This window comes from Hyla sarda, chromosome 1 (assembly GCF_029499605.1).
Source record: "Hyla sarda isolate aHylSar1 chromosome 1, aHylSar1.hap1, whole genome shotgun sequence".
NCBI lineage: Eukaryota > Metazoa > Chordata > Amphibia > Anura > Hylidae > Hyla > Hyla sarda.
Window position 1 is genome coordinate 604,767,126 of NC_079189.1, and position 24,276 is coordinate 604,791,401.

General features: G+C 44.5%; 1 protein-coding gene across 1 annotated transcript in view; it reads right to left on the reverse strand.

The window, feature by feature from the left end:
* Nucleotides 1–24,276, reverse strand: part of LOC130295939 (zinc finger protein 160-like) — a 115,581-nt gene that overhangs the window by 15,096 nt on the left and 76,209 nt on the right. The gene's annotated exons all lie outside the window — the stretch shown is intronic.

Here is a 24,276-nt window from a genome sequence, read left to right on the forward strand (position 1 = left end):
TATTCCATAGATAAGAATGAGGTCATGTGACATCACTCCCAGAATCCCTCACCTCTCCAGTCATATCCATCTGTTATTACATAGATAAGAATGAGGTCATGTGACATCACTCCCAGAATCCCTCACCTCTCCAGTCATATCCATCTGTTATTACATAGATAAGAATGAGGTCATGTGACATCACTCCCAGAATCCCTCACCTCTCCAGTCATATCCATCTATTACATAGATAAGAATGAGGTCATGTGACATCACTCCCAGAATCCCTCACCTCTCCAGTCATATCCATCTGTTTTTACATAAGAATGAGGTCATGTGACATCACTCCCAGAATCCCTCACCTCTCCAGTCATATCCATCTATTACATAGATAAGAATGAGGTCATGTGACATCACTCCCAGAATCCCTCACCTCTCCAGTCATATCCATCTATTACATAGATAAGAATGAGGTCATGTGACATCACTCCCAGAATCCCTCACCTCTCCAGTCATATCCATCTGTTATTACATAGATAATAATGAGGTCATGTGACATCACTCCCAGAATCCCTCACCTCTCCAGTAAGCCGGAAGAGTATCTGTAGGGTGAGGTCTATTATCCTGTCGGTCATCTTGTTCCTGTCTCTCTCCATGGTTGATCAGGAAACTTCTCTCATATAGAAGATATCAGCAGAGGATCCTGGGATGGAGAAACCTGAAGGGAAGAAGAGGAGATCATTATAAATCGCACCAGATTCTACGGAAAAATAAAATCCATTTCCTGGAGATAATATGGGGAAACATCTGAGGAGACATTTTCTCCACAATGATTCTGTATGATTCCGTCCCACTTGTTATATCTATAAATTTGTGATTCTTTGTGGAGGATTTGTTGCAGCCGATACAGGAGGAAATGTAGAAATTTAACCCCTTCATGTCAGGGGGATTTTTGTTCTTCTTTTACCTTCTAAGAGTCGTCAATTTCTAACAATAATTTGTTTTCCTTTAGTCTTAGCAGCACAGATGGGTATTTCATCCTCCGCAAACTAGTAGGACCACAAGACACGCCTCCCCCATTCCCTATAAAGAGGGAGATCACCCTTAGGCCACTGGGTAGCAAACAAAAAGAAGAACTCAAACTATCTAGGGAGGGATCCAGTACAGTGGTCCCTCAACATACGATGGTAATTCGTTCCAAATGACCCATCGTTTGTGGAATCCATCGTATGTTGAGGGATTCGTGCAATGTAAAGTATAGGAAGCTGTACTCACCTGTCCCCGCCGCTCCCGATGGTGACCCCGGGCCTCCGCTGGGCTCTCCGCTGTCTTCTCCGGTCCTCCGCTGTCTTCTCCGGTCCTCTTCTGTCTTCTCCGGTCCTCCGCTGTCTTCTCCGGTCCTCCGCTGTCTTCTCCGGTCCTCCGCTGTCTTCTCCGGTCCTCCGCTGTCTTCTCCGGTCCTCCGCTGTCTTCTCCGGTCCTCTGCTGTCTTCTCCGGTCCTCTGCTGTCTTCTCCGGTCCTCTGCTGTCTTCTCCGGTTCTCTGCTGTCTTCTCCGGTCCTCTACTGTCTTCTTCGGTCCTCTTCTGTCTTCTGCAAGGCCTTACTAGGCCTGCGTAGCGACGTTATTACGCCGCTGCGTACACCATTCCTATTGGATGACGTGCTAAGCAGCGTATTGACGTCATCGGAGAGGGCCGAGAAAACACCGGAAGACCAGCGCTGGACCCGGAGGGCACCCCGGAGCATCGTGGAGGGTTAAGTAATACTTACCGCACCACACGTGGAACATTAAGCTGCTATCCGGCAGCAGCTTAAGCATTTTGCGCTGCCGGATAGCACTTAATGCGATGGCCCCGACATAAAAAAGCATCGTATGTCGATGCTGACATCGACTTGCGATGGCCTCTGAGAGACCATCGTATGTCGATTTGATCATATGTCGGGGCCATCGTAGGTCGGGGGGTCACTGTATTTGTGAGCTGCTGTTAGGAGTAAGGGAAAACAAATTATCATCAGACAGTAATGATTCCCTTACATCCTACAGCAGCACAGATGGTAATTTAGCAAGAAGGAGGCCCCATGGGAGAGTTCTCATGCCTGGCGGAGTTTTGCAACAGCTGGAGGCTTCCTGGTTGGGAAAAACTGCTCTAGACTAAAACTCAATATTCTGCAACTGATCCCAGCCTAGGATCTAACGGTGGTATTGAATGGGGTTGTCATCTCCCCCTCTGAGCCTCTGGAGGAGCAGGAGGAGTTGACATTCATCACCTTTCTACTAGCATGTCACATAGGATAGGGGATAGGATGTATGATCGCAGGGATCCCGCCTGATGTCATGGCCACTCCCCCTAGTGACATCACACCAAGCCCCCTCCATTCATGTCTAAGGGAGGGGGCGTGACCACCGTCACGCCCCCTCCCATAGACATGAATTGAGGGGGCATGGCGTGACATCACGTGTCCGTCACGGAAGCAGTGCCCGGCACAGAATGCCGGGGGGCTGCACCGAGATCACGGGGGTCCCCAGCGGCGGGACCCCTGCAATCATACATCTTATCCCCTATCCTTTAGATAGGGGATAAGATGTATAAACCCAGAATACCCCTTAAAGAAGTGCAGAGAACGTTCAGAGGAAAAAGAAGTGAAGTCACCGGAAAGATGGCGGCACGGCACGGAGCGAGAAAAGATAAATAAGTGGAGAGAAGGTCTGCACAGAAGTGGGACATCGCCATCAGTCCTACAGTCAGGGAGGACAGGAAAAAACACAGTGGCTTGAGGGTGATCTCCCTCTTTATAAGGAGTGGGGGAGGCGTGTTTTGTGTGTATTCTTATTTATGTCATTAACTGCTTAATGACAATGGATGTAAATGTATGTCCAGGTGTCCTGGTACCTAACGCACCAGGATGTACATTTACGTCCTGTACATGAAGGGAGAGCAGGAGCTGTGCTCTCTTCAATAATGGCAGGACTCGGCAGCGATCAGCAGGACCCGCAAGTAATGACAGTCATGAGTACTAAAGATGATGTCCACCATTAACCACTCAGATGTGGTAATCAATATTGAGACCGCGGAGATCAGAACAACCAAGATGGCTGACGGAGGTCCTCTTACCTACCTCCAGCTACTCTCACAGGGTCGTCTTCTTTGCCTTCTAGCAGACCAGAGAAATTGATCGCTGATTACACTGAACAGTGCTATGCCTATGTATAGCACTGAACAATATTAGCACTTTAAAGGGGTATTCACTGGAAAACATTTTTTTTAAATGAACTGGTGACAGAAAGTTAAACAGATTTGTAAATGACTTCTATTTAAAAATCTTAATCCTTCCAGTACTTATCAGCTGCTGTATGCTCCATAGAAAGTAATGTAGTTCTTTTATGTCTGAGCACAGTGCTCTCTGCTGACACTCTTTTTTATTATAAAAGTACAAAACACAAAACAAGTTCATTTCACTGTAACAAAATTAACAAAACTGAACATAACAACAAACTATTCATCTCAAAATAACAACTTAAACCGGCCAGCCCAGATAAACCAAAAATAAATAAATAAATCATTACCTACTATAGTCCAACACACACACACACACACACACATACCTAATGAACATAAATAAAGCTTTCCTCGCTGGGATCAAAAACTAAAAATATCCAAACTAGGAAACATAACCACACTGCCCCCCCCCCCTAATAACAAGACAAAAAAAAATGGCTAGCTGCCGTAACAAAAATAATCCAACTTGGATAACAAAATATATATTATTTTTTTATACATCTATATTTTTTTTCCTTTTTTTTTTTATATACTATATATATATATATATATATATATATATATATATATATATATATATACATACATACATACACATACATACATACACATACATACATATATACATACACACATTTTTTCTTTTTTTTTTCTTTTTTGTTTTTTAACTTCCCCCCCACCCAAACACACATACATATACCCACAAACTAAAACTAATCCACACTGGGACACAAACATAAACACAGACATAAATATAGTGTACTCTTAACACAATGCTATAATAACTGAAAACTGGTCCGACTGCCTTTCTCACTAAATAATTATGACATTATATTAAAAAAATAAATAAATAAATAAATAAAATAAAAATATAAAAAAAAATAAAAAATAAAAAAAATATTTAAAAATTATACATAAAATCATACAGAATATACATAACAAACAACTTAATAACACAGAAAAACAACCTATACTAAACTATCCCATCACCCACCACTCCCTCTGGACATGGGTCAGAGTCCATAGGTCACAGTTTTTGTCCACAACTGACCCATACCGGACCCCCAAAATAGTACCCACTGCAACAGTCCAGTCCTGGGTACACACCACCACCACCCCCCAAAAACCCCCCACCCAACCTAAAATACACCCCTACCCACCTAAGGTAAACAGAACAATATATACAAAACAATATATACATATTCTACAACAAAGCAATATTAACAATACAATACACAAAAACCACAAGGCCCAAGTTTGGTTGCCTGCAAGCCCTTTACAATCCATCCATAGAAAACAAAACAAAAGGCTAAGGTGACATGCATAGCCCCCACCAGGAAGAAGGATGGCAATCCTGATAAAATTAAATTGAAATTCCTCTCCCTTTCAACCTCTAACCCTATCACTATCCTTTCATGAAACTGACCCTATACTCACCCTAAGATATATACACTATCCCTGGCCAAAATAAGGTACTTCACCTTAAGGGCCTAGTACCTAGGGCACATCAAAAGAAAAACCTCTCCATAGGAGAGAAGCCCTACTGGTACCAAGACTGCCATACTCCAAAGACCTAATCTTCCCAAGGTCACCGGTGATATTCCTACAGACCTCCACCTCGGAGAGGATTTTCTGTTGGGTTGACACTAAACACCGTGCGTTCCACGTGTAGTACCTAACCACTAAACTGACTAAGAATAAAGTGCCCCGGTCTCGGCCACCCAGGGACCTGAATGCCCCATAAGCCCACTCCGGATAGGTAAGGCCGGCAAGTTGACTCCAGCCGATGGAAGCGCCCACCCGGTTGTAAACCCCTATATTAAAGGGACAATGAAGCAGGAAGTGGTCCATGCTTTCCAGCGTGTCCCCGCACTCTTCTCGGGGACATCCCCGGTCATCAGAGTTCCTACACTTCAGGTTGTCCCTTACATATAGCTTCCCCTGAAAGCAGCGCCAGGCCAAGTCCCAGAGGCTTCTGGAAGTGGGTCAACAGAACCCGTTTGTCAAGGAACTGCCTTGACTGGGTCCTGATCTCCCACACTCCCAGACCCCACCGACGTATCGCCTTCAGAGTCGGGGTAGCGTAAGCCGGAAGATATCCATGGGGCGTACGGAGGTCCTTCACTTGCCCTCCTGTCTCCCATTCCTGGAAGAAAGGCCGAAACCATTCCCTGCAGGAGAGTACCCACGGAGAAGCCCTCTCTGACCAGAGGTTTGCGATGTTGGCTTTCAAGAAGGTGTTCGTAAAGAACACCACAGGGTTTACCATAGATAAACCCCCTAGTCTCCTCGTGCGGTATGTAACCTCCCTCTTGACTAGGTTCATCCTGTTCCCCCATAACAGTTGGAAAAACAGGCTGTAGATCCTAGTGTAGTAAGCCTCTGGCAAGATACATACACTGCCCAGAGAGATAAACAAGGGGAGCAGGTACGATTTGATCAGGTGTACCCTTTCCCTGAGGGTCATAGACCAACCCTTCCACTGGTCCACCTTCTGAGCGGCATCCTGGAGCTTACCATCCCAGTTTTTGGTGGGATAATCATCCTGGCCGAATGTGATGCCTAAGACTTTTGCTGATTCTTGGGGCCCTGGAAGGGTGTCCGGGAGATCAAACATGGGATCCCCCCCTCCCAGCCAGAGACTTTCACACTTATCCCGGTTGATCTTAGACCCGGATGCCTCCGAGTAGCGGTCCACCTCCGACATCACCACACCGACCTCCTCTCTCGTGGAGACGAAAATAGTGACATCGTCAGCGTACGCCACCACTCTCTGGGTGACAGCCGGCTCCGCCAGACTCATCCCGACTCCCGCCAACGGCCCACAATCTACCCTCCGGATGAAGGGATCGATTGCGAACACATATAAAAGCGGGCTCAAAGAACAACCCTGACGGACTCCGGACCCCACCTCAAAAGAGCGGCCAGACCACCCGTTCACCAGCGGGAAACTCTCTGCCCCTGCATACAAGATCTTAAGCCAATTAACAAAAGTAGTTGGTAAGCCATATCTCAGGAGGACGGACCATAGGTACTCGTGGTTTACCCGATCAAATGCTTTGGCCTGATCCAAGGACAGCAAGTACCCCTTCCAAAGACCTGCACTACTCCGCTCCACTGCCTCCCTGACACTAAGGACAGCACTTAAGGTGCTTCGGCCTGGAACAGAGCAGTGCTGAGCCCCCGAAAGGAGCCGGGGTGCAAACTTCACCAGCCGATTAAACAGTATCTTGGCCAGAAGCTTCCTGTCCGTATTGAGAAGAGCTATGGGCCTCCAATTCTCAATCTGGCTAGGATCTTTACCCTTTGACAGAAGAATCAGGGCTGACCTCCTCATTGACTTCGGCAGAGTACCCGAGGAGAGACACTCATTGAATACCTCAGTCAAGAGGGGAGCTAAAGACTCCTTAAAGGTCCTGTACCACTCGGATGTTAAGCCATCCGGACCTGGCGACTTCTTGGGGGCGAGCCCCTCGATCGCCAGTCTCACTTCCTCTTCCCTGATTTCTTCTGCCAAAACATCAAGAGAGGGGTCTACCCCTGGCTCAGGAATGGTTTCAGTCAGGAAAACCGACATCCTGTCTCGATCTAGATCCTTCTTCCCCAAGAGGTGCGAGTAGAAGGATCTGACGACCTCCAAGATCCCTGATCTGGACCGATTCAGAGATCCTGTACTATCAATCAGTCCTGAAATGACTTTACTACTCACTGACATCTTACAGTTTCTGTAAGGGTCGGGCGAGCGGTACTTCCCGTAATCCCTCTCAAAAACCAAAGATGTGTGTCTATCGTACTGACACCTCATCAGCAAGGATTTCACTCTGGAGATATCCTCTCGGCTACCTCCAGTCGAGACGAGATGCTCGAGTTTCCTCCTCAGACCCTGATACAAGCGATACCTGTTCAGGGACCTGAGGCTCGAGAGCTGGCGGAAGAACCCCGCAACCTGCTTCTTGAATATCTCCCACCACTCTGACTTACTACTACATAGGTCCAGTAAAGGTACCTGACTCTGAAAAAAATCCTCAAAGGACTGTCTTATCTCCGCTTCCTCCAGGAGGGACGAATTCAGCTTCCAATAACCTTTTCCCATCCGGGGGGTCTCTGAAACATTCAGGGAAAACAAAATCATACAGTGATCGGAGAACTCCACCTCAACCACGGACACTGCAGAAGAGACGGCTTCCTCCTTTAAATAAAACCTATCTATCCTAGACCTGCGACTACCTTGATGATAGGTGAAACCCGCGTGGCCCGAGGGGCTCCGGATGTGGGCGTCCTCTAGGCGAGCTTCTCTAGTTATGCTAATCAGTGCCACACTATCACAAGTCAGCGGACCATTGGAGCCTCCCCGATCTTGGGACCTCGTGACATTATTGAAGTCCCCTCCAAAGATCACTTGCCGACTCGTAAAAAGAAAGGGCTTAATCCTCATAAAGAGATCTTTACGGCCCCGCTTAGTTTGCGGGGCATAGATGTTAATGAGCCGGAGCTCTTGTCCCTTCATGAAGACATCTAAGATCAGGCACCTCCCCATTTCTAATTCAATAACCCGTCGGCATTCAACAGGAGCGGTAAAAAGGACCGCCACCCCACTATACGGCTCAGCTGCAAGAGACCAGTGGGAGGGGCCGCGCCTCCACTCTCTTCTGGCTTTTACCAGAGAGGCTAGATCTGACAACCTGGTCTCTTGTAAAAAGAAAATATCGGCTTCAACACGGCCGAGAAAATCAAAGGCTGCAAATCTAGCCGTATCCGACTTTATGCTGGCACAATTAATAGATGCCAGCGTCAATGGGGTGAGTGCCGCCATACAGGGTGATTAAATTAGACGGCCACACCCTTTACTTTTGCTTCCCTTTCTTTTTCGCCCCCTCATCCCCTGAAGAAGACGAGAGGGCAGGACCACACTTAGACCTTTTTTTGGATTCAGATTGATCCATTTGATCCCCGTCTCCATCCGGCCCCGGTCTAGCCCTGCCCTCCGAGGAAGGTGTCCCGACAGGACAGGGCCCAGTTCCCCCCAGAGGCTCTTTCTTCCTAGGCACCCCGCCCTCACCTTCCCCCTCCAAGGAGGGGGAGGAGATGGTATCGAGGACGAGGTACCGGTTTGACAGGTCAATCAGAGGGGGGGCAGTCAGGCTTCCGTTTTGGACCTGGCCCGTAGTACAAGGAACAGATGACTCTGACCTCTTCTTTCTCCCTTTCCTTTTGCCCTTATCTTTCTTTTTAGGCCTCTCCCCACTATCCTCATCCACACTTTCATAGTGGGAGGAATCAGAAAGGTCGGCCATATTGCCATCCTCTTTGCGCAGTCTCCTGATCTCCTCATCTAGCACGTTCTCCTCCAGGGCTTCAGCAGTTACAGGGCCAGCTTCAGGAGCAGGGGCTGAGGCTACCCCCGCCACCTGGGCACTCTCCAGCTCCCTACTCCTTCTACGATTTTCCTCCCGCCTTAGTTTGGCGGGGCCCTTTTTCCTCCTCACTAGCCCTGTTGTGCCCCCATCCCTGCTCGTACCCTCCCCAGCCGAGGCAACTTCACAGCTCTCCTCAGCCGGAGCGGCCGCCGCACGGGTGAAGGCGCTAGGACAACGGCTAAAAGGGTGTCCGAGGACACCACACAGGTGGCACCGGATCTGCCGACAGGATGCGGCCAGATGACCCACCCCACCACACAAAGCGCAGACCTGCACAGTACAGGCTGCGCTAAAGTGGGTGGGGCTGCCACACCTGTGACAGACCTTAGGCTGCCCTTGGTAGAAGACCTGGATCCTGTCACGTCCAAGGAAGGCGGCTGACGGAATGTGGGCAACCGTACTGCCTGAACGCTTGAGTTTGACGGAAAACGTCCAGGCCCCGGACCAGATCCCGTGCTCATCAAAGTTTTCTTGGGCATGTCCGTCACATCCCCATACCGACCGAGCCAGGTCATGATGTCATAACAAGAAAGCGACTCGTTACGGGTCAAAACGGTCACTTTCTTGACAGAGTTCTGACGGGAAATCGCCTTTACGGTGAAATCCCGCCAGCCGGGCTAGTTCTTCGCCACTTCATAGTTTGACCAGAAGAGTTCAAGACCCTCTGGCCGAACGAAACTGACGTCAAACTCAGACGAACCGTAGGGGTGAATCAGGGCAAAGATGTCACTCGCCCTGAATTCCATCTGAAGGAGGAGCTCAACCACTTTAGCGCGAGGTGGACACGCATCCTCGCCCCTCCAAATCAGACGGACCACATTCCTACGGTTATTGTCCTGCCCGGGTGTCGGGAGGGACCAGACCACCTCCCCATTCCGCTCTCGGAAAGCCCCCAAACCGTGTCTCTCTATCCAGAAAGACAGGTCGACCTCACCCCTTCCCTCTACCTGGATCGACCTGTCACCCCTGCGTAGAGCCTCCAGGAGGCGCTGTTGCAAATGGCCCCCAGGGCTGGACGGAGACGGGGACCCAACTGAACCCCCGGCAGCGACATTAGCATAGCTCCTGGGAGCAGTCACTGCCGGGGGGGCAGCCGGACCAGACCCAGAGCCAGAACCATTTACAACACCATTCACACCACAACTCTCAACCTCTTTATTTCCAGCCATACTATTACCACTCCCATCAACATTCACTCCACTGACACTCCCACATACACTCCTCTCACCCACAACACTACTACACCCATCAATATCACATCCTACATTCTTGTCCTGACTAACAAATTCTGGGCTGGCTGGGACTTGTAGTATGGCTGGCTTTAGTAAAGCCCTTTGTGCTGGCTTAGCCGCTGCTGAGGTCGACGCCGATGGCTTCTCCTTCATGGCTGCTATCACATCCTGATTCTGGGACTGCCCCACCGGGCGCACCCCAGCTCCTCCCACAGCGCCAGCACCTGCTTCACCCGACTTCACAGGCTCTGTGGATAATCCCGGCGCCCGGACACTCCCCCCCCTCACAGGGGAGTGCCTTGCAGTGCCGGTAATGCCCACAGTACTCGGGGAACCGCCCCCCGAGCACCCAGGGGCATAACTCGCGCTGCCCACCATGAGCCCATCCTGCCCCTCCCTACCGGCAGGATGGGTGGGCTTCACATCTATTGCGTCTGCAGCTTTTACTGACGCCATGCTGTATCCCCCATGCTGGCTCCGTTCCACCACAGAAACGGAGTCTGGCAGTTTAGAGGACCCAGCAGCCTGAACCAGCTTTGCAGCTGGCCCAGACTGCTGGAAAGGACGGAACACATAATGCACAGTTTCCTGGGTCTTCTGTTTTTTTGCCTTTCTTTTTACTAATGTGTCATCACCAAATGTAAAATTCTGGAGGTGGGCTGGGGACTCATGCATCACTATAGCATCATGCATCACTCTGCATCACTATAGCCCTCAGCAATCCCCCAGCCTCACTCTCCACATCATCATCCTCACTATCGCTTAGCGGTAGTGCCACCTGAGCCGGCTCTATATAGCTGTCCTGAGTCTTAGTGGTCTGGGTGTCACAGGGAGTAGGGTCAGGCAATACATCATCCTCCACAACCTGTACACTTTCCTCCAACTTCTTCTCCTCCACCTCCTCCTCCTTTACACCAACACCACCATCCTCTCTTTCTTCACCGCCACTACTCTCCCCATCATCCACCTCCATCTTACCTGGGGATTTCATGGCGGCAAACCGATCCCGGTTCTCCTTCTTCTCCCTGAAGAGACCGCTTCCCTCCAGGATCTCTGCTCTCCTCTCCTCCATCTTTGCAATGTCTTTCTTCAGGGCTGCAATCCTCTTTTTCAGTTCCAGTTTATTCTTTTTGGACCCAGAGCATGCCAGATTCTGGGCTCCACGCAGGTCCTCTCTCATCAACCTAAGCTCCCTACCGCAGCGGTCGTATTCTGCAAACCGTGCGGTCATGCGGGAGCAGTAGGTCTCGCTGGACTCTTCGGGCCCTCTCTCAGCCCACAACTCAATACTTTGCCTCCTCGCCTTCCTTCCACTGGATCTCTGGCTGGCACCCATTGCCGGAGGAGCCGAGCCTGCATTGCTGCAGACTCTGCCAGATCTTCTTCCTCCGGCCGGAAAAATGGCTGTCGCTGTTTTCTCTCCACCCCCCCGCCAGCCTGGAAGAACGGGGAGTGGAGGCCAGGGGCTCCATGCAGGGAAAACTCTCCCAAGGAGCCTGCCACACCCCTGGGAAAGGTTGGTGAATCACCTGCTCTGCCTCTGGAACTCTGGAGAAACACAAAAAGGGACACACCCAAAGCTGCTTCACACACAACTGCTCCTGGCTACTGTGTTCCACAGGAAGCGCTCTCTGCTGACACCTCTGTCCGTGTCAGGAACTGTCCAGAGTAGGAGCAAATCCCCATAGCAAACCTCTCCTCCTCTGGACAGTTCCTAAAATGGACAGAGGTGTCAGCAGAGAGCACTGTGGTCAGACAGAAAGGAAATTAATAAAGAAAATAATTTCCTGTGGAGCATACAGCAGCTGATAAGTACTGGAAGGATTAAGATTTTTAAATAGAAGTCATTTACAAATGTGTTTAACTTTGTCACCAGTTGATTTAAAAAACAAAACAAAAAGTTTTCTAGTGGCGTACCCCTTTAATGATTGCTTTATATAGTTCCCTATAGGGACATAAAAAGTGTAAAATTATTGTTTTTGAACAAAAAAATAAGGTAATAAGCCCCTCACTCAATAAATTTACATTGCCATTTTATCCAAAAAAGTGTAAAAAAATTAATTAATAAATAAATAATAATTAATGAACATAGTTGGTGTCGGCGCGTGCGTAAATGTCCGATCCAAATATAATGTCATTGATCCCATATGGAGATTGATGTAAAAAAAAAAAAAAAAAAAAGACCACAGCACAATAAAAAAATAAAATAAATAATACAAAGTGATAAAAAAGTCACAAATAAGGAAAAGTGATACAAAAAAATTACAGATCACAGCGTAAAATGAGCCCTCATACAGCCCCGTATACCCCTCAGAGTCAAAATATAGGGGTCAGAAGAGAACAATTTTAAGCACGCACATTTTGGCGCATGTAGTTATAATAAAAGTGGTAAAATACATTGTGAAAAACAAACAAAAATTGTTTTTTTTAATTCAATTTCCCTGCACAAATAAGATTTTTGGGGTTTTGCCGTACATTATATGGTAATATCAGTGTTATTACAAATTACAATTGGTTGTGCAAAAGACAAACCTCCTATGGATAGAAATATAAAAGAATTATGGCTGGAGAGAAGGAAAAAAAGAAAATACAAAAATAAAATGGGCCGTGTCCTTAAGGGGTTAAACTTTGATCAGTCCTTAACCCCATGTGTGCTGCTGCTATGACCTAAGGGATCTATAATCTTGTCAATTCCCCATGGACAGAGCCGTATGCAGACAGGTTGTCCTGAGTGATGGCGCCCCCTGGATTTTTTCCACAAAATACAAGGAACAGGAGAATATAATTAGAGCAATATGGTTAAAATAAATCATCTATAGTGGGATAATGCAGCTGAACCGTATTCACTTCAATGGAGCTGAGGTGTAATACATAACATGACCTGAGGACAAGGGCGGCGCTGTATAGAGAAGAGAGAGAAACCATGTATTCTCTATAATCAATAACATCCCCAGTAATCACACACATACCTGTATCTGTAGAGGAGCCGTGTGGTTTCCTTGTTTTTACAGGACCTGCGATGATGTCAGAGTCATGTGATCAGTCACATGGAGAAAGAGGAGGAGTAGTCACATGATCAGGGGCTGCTGCTCTAGGCTCATCTGCTCAGTGTATGCAGGACTCTGCTGTGCTGGTTGTGATCGCTGCTGGATGAGCTGAAGTTATGTGTATGCAGCAGAGCTGTGTGTGTGTGATGTGCGTGGTGCAGAGCTGTGTATGTGTGTGTTATATATGTCTGCAGCAGAGCTGTGTGTAATGTGCATGTAGCTGAGCTGTATGTGTACACAGTAGAGCTGTATATGTGTAATGTGCATGTAGCTGAGCTGTATGTGTACACAGTAGAGCTGTATATGTGTAATGTGCATGTAGCTGAGCTGTATGTGTACACAGTAGTGCTGTATATGTGTAATGTACATGTAGCTGAGCTGTATGTGTACACAGTAGAGCTGTATGTGTGTAATGTGCATGTAGCTGAGCTGTATGTGTACACAGTAGAGCTGTATATGTGTAATGTACATGTAGCTGAGCTGTATGTGTACACAGTAGAGCTGTATATATGTAATGTACATGTAGCTGAGCTGTATGTGTACACAGTAGAGCTGTATATGTGTAATGTGCATGTAGCTGAGCTGTATGTGTACACAGTAGAGCTGTATATGTGTAATGTGCATGTAGCTGAGCTGTATGTGTACACAGTAGATCTGTATATGTGCTGTATGTGTACACAGTAGAGCTGTATATGTGTAATGTGCATGTAGCTGAGCTGTATGTGTACACAGTAGAGCTGTATATGCGTAATGTGCATGTAGGTGAGCTGTATGTGTACACAGTAGAGCTGTATATGTGTAATGTACATGTAGCTGAGCTGTATGTGTACACAGTAGAGCAGTATATGTGTAATGTGCATGTAGCTGAGCTGTATGTGTACATAGTAGAGCTGTATATGTGTAATGTACATGTAGCTGAGCTGTATGTGTACACAGTAGAGCTGTATATGCGTAATGTGCATGTAGCTGAGCTGTATGTGTACACAGTAGAGCTGTATATGTGTAATGTACATGTAGCTGAGCTGTATGTGTACACAGTAGAGCAGTATATGTGTAATGTGCATGTAGCTGAGCTGTATGTGTACACAGTAGAGCTGTATATGTGTAATGTACATGTAGCTGAGCTGTATGTGTACACAGTAGAGCTGTATATGTGTAATGTGCATGTAGCTGAGCTGTATGTGTACACAGTAGAGCTGTATATGTGTAATGTGCATGTAGCTGAGCTGTATGTGTACACAGTAGAGCTGTATATGTGTAATGTACATGTAGCTGAGCTGTATGTGTACACAGTAGAGCAGTATATGTGTAATGTGCATGTAGCTGAGCTGTATGTGTACACAGTAGAGCTGTATATGTGTAATGTACATGTAGCTGAGCTGTATGTGTACACAGTAGAGCAGTATATGTGTAATGTGCATGTAGCTGAGCTGTATGTGTACACAGTAGAGCTGTATATGTGTAATGTGCATGTAGCTGAGCTGTATGTGTACACAGTAGAGCTGTATATGTGTAATGTACATGTAGCTGGGCTGTATGTGTACACAGTAGAGCTGTATATGTGTAATGTACATGTAGCTGAGCTGTATGTGTACACAGTAGAGCTGTATATGTGTAATGTGCATGTAGCTGAGCTGTATGTGTACACAGTAGAGCTGTATATGTGTAATGTACATGTAGCTGAGCTGTATGTGTACACAGTAGAGCTGTATATGTGTAATGTACATGTAGCTGAGCTGTATGTGTACACAGTAGAGCTGTATATGTGTAATGTACATGTAGCTGAGCTGTATGTGTACACAGTAGAGCAGTATATGTGTAATGTGCATGTAGCTGAGCTGTATGTGTACACAGTAGATCTGTATATGTGCTGTATGTGTACACAGTAGAGCTGTATATGTGTAATGTGCATGTAGCTGAGCTGTATGTGTACACAGTAGAGCTGTATATGCGTAATGTGCATGTAGGTGAGCTGTATGTGTACACAGTAGAGCTGTATATGTGTAATGTACATGTAGCTGAGCTGTATGTGTACACAGTAGAGCTGTATATGTGTAATGTGCATGTAGCTGAGCTGTATGTGTACACAGTAGATCTGTATATGTGCTGTATGTGTACACAGTAGAGCTGTATATGTGTAATGTGCATGTAGCTGAGCTGTATGTGTACACAGTAGAGCTGTATATGCGTAATGTGCATGTAGGTGAGCTGTATGTGTACACAGTAGAGCTGTATATGTGTAATGTACATGTAGCTGAGCTGTATGTGTACACAGTAGAGCAGTATATGTGTAATGTGCATGTAGCTGAGCTGTATGTGTACACAGTAGAGCTGTATATGTGTAATGTACATGTAGCTGAGCTGTATGTGTACACAGTAGAGCTGTATATGTGTAATGTGCATGTAGCTAAGCTGTATGTGTACACAGTATAGCTGTATATGTGTAATGTACATGTAGCTGAGCTGTATGTGTACACAGTAGAGCTGTATATGTGTAATGTACATGTAGCTGAGCTGTATGTGTACACAGTAGAGCTGTATATGCGTAATGTGCATGTAGCTGAGCTGTATGTGTACACAGTAGAGCTGTATATGTGTAATGTACATGTAGCTGAGCTGTATGTGTACACAGTAGAGCAGTATATGTGTAATGTGCATGTAGCTGAGCTGTATGTGTACACAGTAGAGCTGTATATGTGTAATGTACATGTAGCTGAGCTGTATGTGTACACAGTAGAGCAGTATATGTGTAATGTGCATGTAGCTGAGCTGTATGTGTACACAGTAGAGCTGTATATGTGTAATGTGCATGTAGCTGAGCTGTATGTGTACACAGTAGAGCTGTATATGTGTAATGTACATGTAGCTGAGCTGTATGTGTACACAGTAGAGCTGTATATGTGTAATGTACATGTAGCTGAGCTGTATGTGTACACAGTAGAGCTGTATATGTGTAATGTACATGTAGCTGAGCTGTATGTGTACACAGTAGAGCTGTATATGTGTATTGTGCATGTAGCTGAGCTGTATGTGTACACAGTAGAGCTGTATATGTGTAATGTACATGTAGCTGAGCTGTATGTGTACACAGTAGAGCAGTATATGTGTAATGTGCATGTAGCTGAGCTGTATGTGTACACAGTAGAGCTGTATATGTGTAATGTGCATGTAGCTGAGCTGTATGTGTACACAGTAGAGCTGTATATGTGTAATGTACATGTAGCTGAGCTGTATGTGTACACAGTAGAGCTGTATATGTGTAATGTACATGTAGCTGAGCTGTATGTGTACACAGTAGAGCTGTATATGTGTATTGTGCATGTAGCTGAGCTGTATGTGTACACAGTAGAGCTGTATATGTGTAATGTACATGTAGCTGAGCTGTATGTGTACACAGTAGAGCAGTATATGTGTAATGTGCATGTAGCTGAGCTGTATGTGTACACAGTAGAGCTGTATATGTGTAATGTACATGTAGCTGAGCTGTATGTGTACACAGTAAAGCTGTATATGTGTAATGTGCATGTAGCTGAGCTGTATGTGTACACAGTAGAGCTGTATATGTGTAATGTACATGTAGCTGAGCTGTATGTGTACACAGTAGAGCTGTATATGTGTAATGTACATGTAGCTGAGCTGTATGTGTACACAGTAGAGCTGTATATGTGTAATGTGCATGTAGCTGAGCTGTATGTGTACACAGTAGAGCTGTATATGTGTAATGTACATGTAGCTGAGCTGTATGTGTACACAGTAGAGCTGTATATGTGTAATGTACATGTAGCTGAGCTGTATGTGTACACAGTAGAGCTGTATATGTGTAATGTACATGTAGCTGAGCTGTATGTGTACACAGTAGAGCTGTATATGTGTAATGTACATGTAGCTGAGCTGTATGTGTACACAGTAGAGCTGTATATGTGTAATGTACATGTAGCTGAGCTGTATGTGTACACAGTAGAGCTGTATATGTGTAATGTACATGTAGCTGAGCTGTATGTGTACACAGTAGAGCTGTATATGTGTAATGTGCATGTAGCTGAGCTGTATGTGTACACAGTAGTGCTGTATATGTGTAATGTACATGTAGCTGAGCTGTATGTGTACACAGTAGAGCTGTATATGTGTAATGTACATGTAGCTGAGCTGTATGTGTACACAGTAGAGCTGTATATGTGTAATGTACATGTAGCTGAGCTGTATGTGTACACAGTAGAGCTGTATGTGTAATGTACATGTAGCTGAGCTGTATGTGTACACAGTAGAGCTGTATATGTGTAATGTGCATGTAGCTGAGCTGTATGTGTACACAGTAGAGCTGTATATGTGTAATGCGCATGTAGCTGAGCTGTATGTGTGCACAGTAGAGCTGTATATGTGTAATGCGCATGTAGCTGAGCTGTATGTGTGCACAGTAGAGCTGTATATGTGTAATGCGTATGTAGCTGAGCTGTATGTGTACACAGTAGAGCTGTATATATGTAATGTACATGTAGCTGAGCTGTATGTGTACACAGTAGAGCTGTATATGTGTAATGTACATGTAGCTGAGCTGTATGTGTACACAGTAGTGCTGTATATGTGTAATGTGCATGTAGCTGAGCTGTATGTGTACACAGTAGAGCTGTATATGTGTAATGTGCATGTAGCTCAGCTGTATGTGTACACAGTAGAGCTGTATATGTGTAATGTACATGTAGCTGAGCTGTATGTGTACACAGTAGAGCTGTATATGTGTAATGTACATGTAGCTGAGCTGTATGTGTACACAGTAGTGCTGTATATGTGTAATGTACATGTAGCTGAGCTATATGTGTACACAGTAGAGCTGTATATGTGTAATGTACATGTAGCTGAGCTGTATGTGTACACAGTAGTGCTGTATATGTGTAATGTACATGTAGCTGAGCTGTATATGTACACAGTAGAGCTGTATATGTGTAATGTACATGTAGCTGAGCTGTATGTGTACACAGTAGAGCTGTATATGTGTAATGTGCTTGTAGCTGAGCTGTATGTGTACACAGTAGAGCTGTATATGTGTAATGTACATGTAGCTGAGCTGTATGTGTACACAGTAGAGCTGTATATGTGTAATGTACATGTAGCTGAGCTGTATGTGTACACAGTAGAGCTGTATATGTGTAATGCGCATGTAGCTGAGCTGTATGTGTGCACAGTAGAGCTGTATATGTGTAATGTACATGTAGCTGAGCTGTATGTGTACACAGTAGAGCTGTATATGTGTAATGTACATGTAGCTGAGCTGTATGTGTACACAGTAGAGCTGTATATGTGTAATGTACATGTAGCTGAGCTGTATGTGTACACAGTAGAGCTGTATATGTGTAATGTACATGTAGCTGAGCTGTATGTGTACACAGTAGAGCTGTATATGTGTAATGTGCATGTAGCTGAGCTGTATGTGTACACAGTAGTGCTGTATATGTGTAATGTACATGTAGCTGAGCTGTATGTGTACACAGTAGAGCTGTATATGTGTAATGTACATGTAGCTGAGCTGTATGTGTACACAGTAGAGCTGTATATGTGTAATGTACATGTAGCTGAGCTGTATGTGTACACAGTAGAGCTGTATGTGTAATGTACATGTAGCTGAGCTGTATGTGTACACAGTAGAGCTGTATATGTGTAATGTGCATGTAGCTGAGCTGTATGTGTACACAGTAGAGCTGTATATGTGTAATGCGCATGTAGCTGAGCTGTATGTGTGCACAGTAGAGCTGTATATGTGTAATGCGCATGTAGCTGAGCTGTATGTGTGCACAGTAGAGCTGTATATGTGTAATGCGTATGTAGCTGAGCTGTATGTGTACACAGTAGAGCTGTATATATGTAATGTACATGTAGCTGAGCTGTATGTGTACACAGTAGAGCTGTATATGTGTAATGTACATGTAGCTGAGCTGTATGTGTACACAGTAGTGCTGTATATGTGTAATGTGCATGTAGCTGAGCTGTATGTGTACACAGTAGAGCTGTATATGTGTAATGTGCATGTAGCTCAGCTGTATGTGTACACAGTAGAGCTGTATATGTGTAATGTACATGTAGCTGAGCTGTATGTGTACACAGTAGAGCTGTATATGTGTAATGTACATGTAGCTGAGCTGTATGTGTACACAGTAGAGCTGTATATATGTAATGTACATGTAGCTAAGCTGTATGTGTACACAGTAGAGCTGTATATGTGTAATGTACATGTAGCTGAGCTGTATGTGTACACAGTAGTGCTGTATATGTGTAATGTACATGTAGCTGAGCTATATGTGTACACAGTAGAGCTGTATATGTGTAATGTACATGTAGCTGAGCTGTATGTGTACACAGTAGTGCTGTATATGTGTAATGTACATGTAGCTGAGCTGTATGTGTACACAGTAGAGCTGTATATGTGTAATGTACATGTAGCTGAGCTGTATGTGTACACAGTAGAGCTGTATATGTGTAATGTGCTTGTAGCTGAGCTGTATGTGTACACAGTAGAGCTGTATATGTGTAATGTACATGTAGCTGAGCTGTATGTGTACACAGTAGAGCTGTATATGTGTAATGTACATGTAGCTGAGCTGTATGTGTACACAGTAGAGCTGTATATGTGTAATGTACATGTAGCTGGGCTGTATGTGTACACAGTAGAGCTGTATGTGTGTAATGTACATGTAGCTGAGCTGTATGTGTGTAATGTACATATAGGTGAGCTGTATGTGTACACAGTAGATCTGTATATGTGTAATGTGCATGTAGCTGAGCTGTATGTGTACACAGTAGAGCTGTATATGTGTAATGTACATGTAGCTGAGCTGTATGTGTACACAGTAGAGCTGTATATGTGTAATGTACATGTAGCTGAGCTGTATGTGTACACAGTAGAGCTGTATATGTGTAATGTGCTTGTAGCTGAGCTGTATGTGTACACAGTAGAGCTGTATATGTGTAATGTACATGTAGCTGAGCTGTATGTGTACACAGTAGAGCTGTATATGTGTAATGTACATGTAGCTGAGCTGTATGTGTACACAGTAGAGCTGTATATGTGTAATGTACATGTAGCTGGGCTCTATGTGTACACAGTAGAGCTGTATGTGTGTAATGTACATGTAGCTGAGCTGTATGTGTACACAGTAGAGCTGTATATGTGTAATGTACATGTAGCTGGGCTGTATGTGTACACAGTAGAGCTGTATGTGTGTAATGTACATGTAGCTGAGCTGTATGTATGTAATGTACATGTAGCTGAGCTGTATGTGTGTAATGTACATGTAGCTGAGCTGTATGTGTACACAGTAGAGCTGTATATGTGTAATGTACATGTAGCTGAGCTGTATGTGTACACAGTAGAGCTGTATATGTGTAATGTACATGTAGCTGGGCTGTATGTGTACACAGTAGAGCTGTATGTGTGTAATGTACATGTAGCTGAGCTGTATGTGTGTAATGTACATGTAGCTGAGCTGTATGTGTACACAGTAGAGCTGTATATGTGTAATGTGCAGGTAGCTGAGCTGTATGTGTACACAGTATAGCTGTATATGTGTAATGTACATGAAGCTGAGCTGTATGTGTACACAGTAGAGCTGTATATGTGTAATGTGCATGTAGCTGAGCTGTATATGTGTAATGTGCATGTAGCTGAGCTGTATGTGTACACAGTAGTGCTGTATATGTGTAATGTACATGTAGCTGAGCTGTATGTGTACACAGTAGAGCTGTATATGTGTAATGTACATGTAGCTGAGCTGTATGTGTACACAGTAGAGCTGTATATGTGTAATGTGCATGTAGCTGAGCTGTATATGTACACAGTAGAGCTGTATATGTGTAATGTACATGTAGCTGAGCTGTATGTGTACACAGTAGAGCTGTATATGTGTAATGTACATGTAGCTGAGCTGTATGTGTACACAGTAGAGCTGTATATGTGTAATGTGCATGTAGCTGAGCTGTATGTGTACACAGTAGAGCTGTATATGTGTAATGTGCATGTAGCTGAGCTGTATGTGTACACAGTAGAGCTGTATATGTGTAATGTGCATGTAGCTGAGCTGTATGTGTACACAGTAGAGCTGTATATGTGTAATGTACATGTAGCTGAGCTGTATGTGTACACAGTAGAGCTGTATATGTGTAATGTGCATGTAGCTGAGCTGTATGTGTACACAGTAGAGCTGTATGTGTAATGTACATGTAGCTGAGCTGTATGTGTACACAGTAGAGCTGTATATGTGTAATGTACATGTAGCTGAGCTGTATGTGTACACAGTAGAGCTGTATATGTGTAATGTGCTTGTAGCTGAGCTGTATGTGTACACAGTAGAGCTGTATATGTGTAATGTACATGTAGTTGAGCTGTATGTGTACACAGTAGAGCTGTATATGTGTAATGTACATGTAGCTGAGCTGTATGTGTACACAGTAGAGCTGTATATGTGTAATGTACATGTAGCTGGGCTGTATGTGTACACAGTAGAGCTGTATGTGTGTAATGTACATGTAGCTGAGCTGTATGTGTGTAATGTACATGTAGCTGAGCTGTATGTGTACACAGTAGAGCTGTATATGTATAATGTGCATGTAGCTGAGCTGTATGTGTACACAGTAGAGCTGTATATGTGTAATGTACATGTAGCTGAGCTGTATGTGTACACAGTAGAGCTGTATATGTGTAATGTGCTTGTAGCTGAGCTGTATGTGTACACAGTAGAGCTGTATATGTGTAATGTACATGTAGCTGAGCTGTATGTGTACACAGTAGAGCTGTATATGTGTAATGTACATGTAGCTGGGCTGTATGTGTACACAGTAGAGCTGTATGTGTGTAATGTACATGTAGCTGAGCTGTATGTGTGTAATGTACATGTAGCTGAGCTGTATGTGTACACAGTAGAGATGTATATGTGTAATGTGCATGTAACTGAGCTGTATGTGTACACAGTATAGCTGTATATGTGTAATGTACATGTAGCTGAGCTGTATGTGTACACAGTAGAGCTGTATATGTGTAATGTGCATGTAGCTGAGCTGTATATGTGTAATGTGCATGTAGCTGAGCTGTATGTGTACACAGTAGTGCTGTATATGTGTAATGTACATGTAGCTGAGCTGTATGTGTACACAGTAGAGCTGTATATGTGTAATGTGCATGTAGCTGAGCTGTATATGTACACAGTAGAGCTGTATATGTGTAATGTACATGTAGCTGAGCTGTATGTGTACACAGTAGAGCTGTATATGTGTAATGTACATGTAGCTGAGCTGTATGTGTACACAGTAGAGCTGTATATGTGTAATGTGCATGTAGCTGAGCTGTATGTGTACACAGTAGAGCTGTATATGTGTAATGTGCATGTAGCTGAGCTGTATGTGTACACAGTAGAGCTGTATATGTGTAATGTACATGTAGCTGAGCTGTATGTGTACACAGTAGAGCTGTATATGTGTAATGTGCATGTAGCTGAGCTGTATGTGTACACAGTAGAGCTGTATGTGTAATGTACATGTAGCTGAGCTGTATGTGTACACAGTAGAGCTGTATATGTGTAATGTACATGTAGCTGAGCTGTATGTGTACACAGTAGAGCTGTATATGTGTAATGTGCTTGTAGCTGAGCTGTATGTGTACACAGTAGAGCTGTATATGTGTAATGTACATGTAGTTGAGCTGTATGTGTACACAGTAGAGCTGTATATGTGTAATGTACATGTAGCTGAGCTGTATGTGTACACAGTAGAGCTGTATATGTGTAATGTACATGTAGCTGGGCTGTATGTGTACACAGTAGAGCTGTATGTGTGTAATGTACATGTAGCTGAGCTGTATGTGTGTAATGTACATGTAGCTGAGCTGTATGTGTACACAGTAGAGCTGTATATGTATAATGTGCATGTAGCTGAGCTGTATGTGTACACAGTAGAGCTGTATATGTGTAATGTACATGTAGCTGAGCTGTATGTGTACACAGTAGAGCTGTATATGTGTAATGTGCTTGTAGCTGAGCTGTATGTGTACACAGTAGAGCTGTATATGTGTAATGTACATGTAGCTGAGCTGTATGTGTACACAGTAGAGCTGTATATGTGTAATGTACATGTAGCTGGGCTGTATGTGTACACAGTAGAGCTGTATGTGTGTAATGTACATGTAGCTGAGCTGTATGTGTGTAATGTACATGTAGCTGAGCTGTATGTGTACACAGTAGAGATGTATATGTGTAATGTGCATGTAACTGAGCTGTATGTGTACACAGTATAGCTGTATATGTGTAATGTACATGTAGCTGAGCTGTATGTGTACACAGTAGAGCTGTATATGTGTAATGTGCATGTAGCTGAGCTGTATATGTGTAATGTGCATGTAGCTGAGCTGTATGTGTACACAGTAGTGCTGTATATGTGTAATGTACATGTAGCTGAGCTGTATGTGTACACAGTAGAGCTGTATATGTGTAATGTACATGTAGCTGAGCTGTATGTGTACACAGTAGAGCTGTATATGTGTAATGTGCATGTAGCTGAGCTGTATATGTACACAGTAGAGCTGTATATGTGTAATGTACATGTAGCTGAGCTGTATGTGTACACAGTAGAGCTGTATATGTGTAATGTACATGTAGCTGAGCTGTATGTGTACACAGTAGAGCTGTATATGTGTAATGTACATGTAGCTGAGCTGTATGTGTACACAGTAGAGCTGTATATGTGTAATGTACATGTAGCTGAGCTGTATGTGTACACAGTAGAGCTGTATATGTGTAATGTGCATGTAGCTGAGCTGTATGTGTACACAGTAGAGCTGTATATGTGTAATGTGCATGTAGCTGAGATGTATGTGTACACAGTAGAGCTGTATATGTGTAATGTACATGTAGCTGAGCTGTATGTGTACACAGTAGAGCTGTATATGTGTAATGTACATGTAGCTGAGCTGTATGTGTACACAGTAGAGCTGTATATGTGTAATGTACATGTAGCTGAGCAGTATGTGTACACAGTAGAGCTGTATATGTGTAATGTGCATGTAGCTGAGCTGTATATGTGTAATGTACATGTAGCTGAGCTGTATATGTACACAGTAGAGCTGTATATGTGTAATGTACATGTAGCTGAGCTGTATGTGTACACAGTAGAGCTGTATATGTGTAATGTGCATGTAGCTGAGCTGTATGTGTACACAGTAGAGCTGTATATGTGTAATGTGCATGTAGCTGAGCTGTATGTGTACACAGTAGAGCTGTATATGTGTAATGCGCATGTAGCTGAGCTGTATGTGTACACAGTAGAGCTGTATATGTGTAATGCGC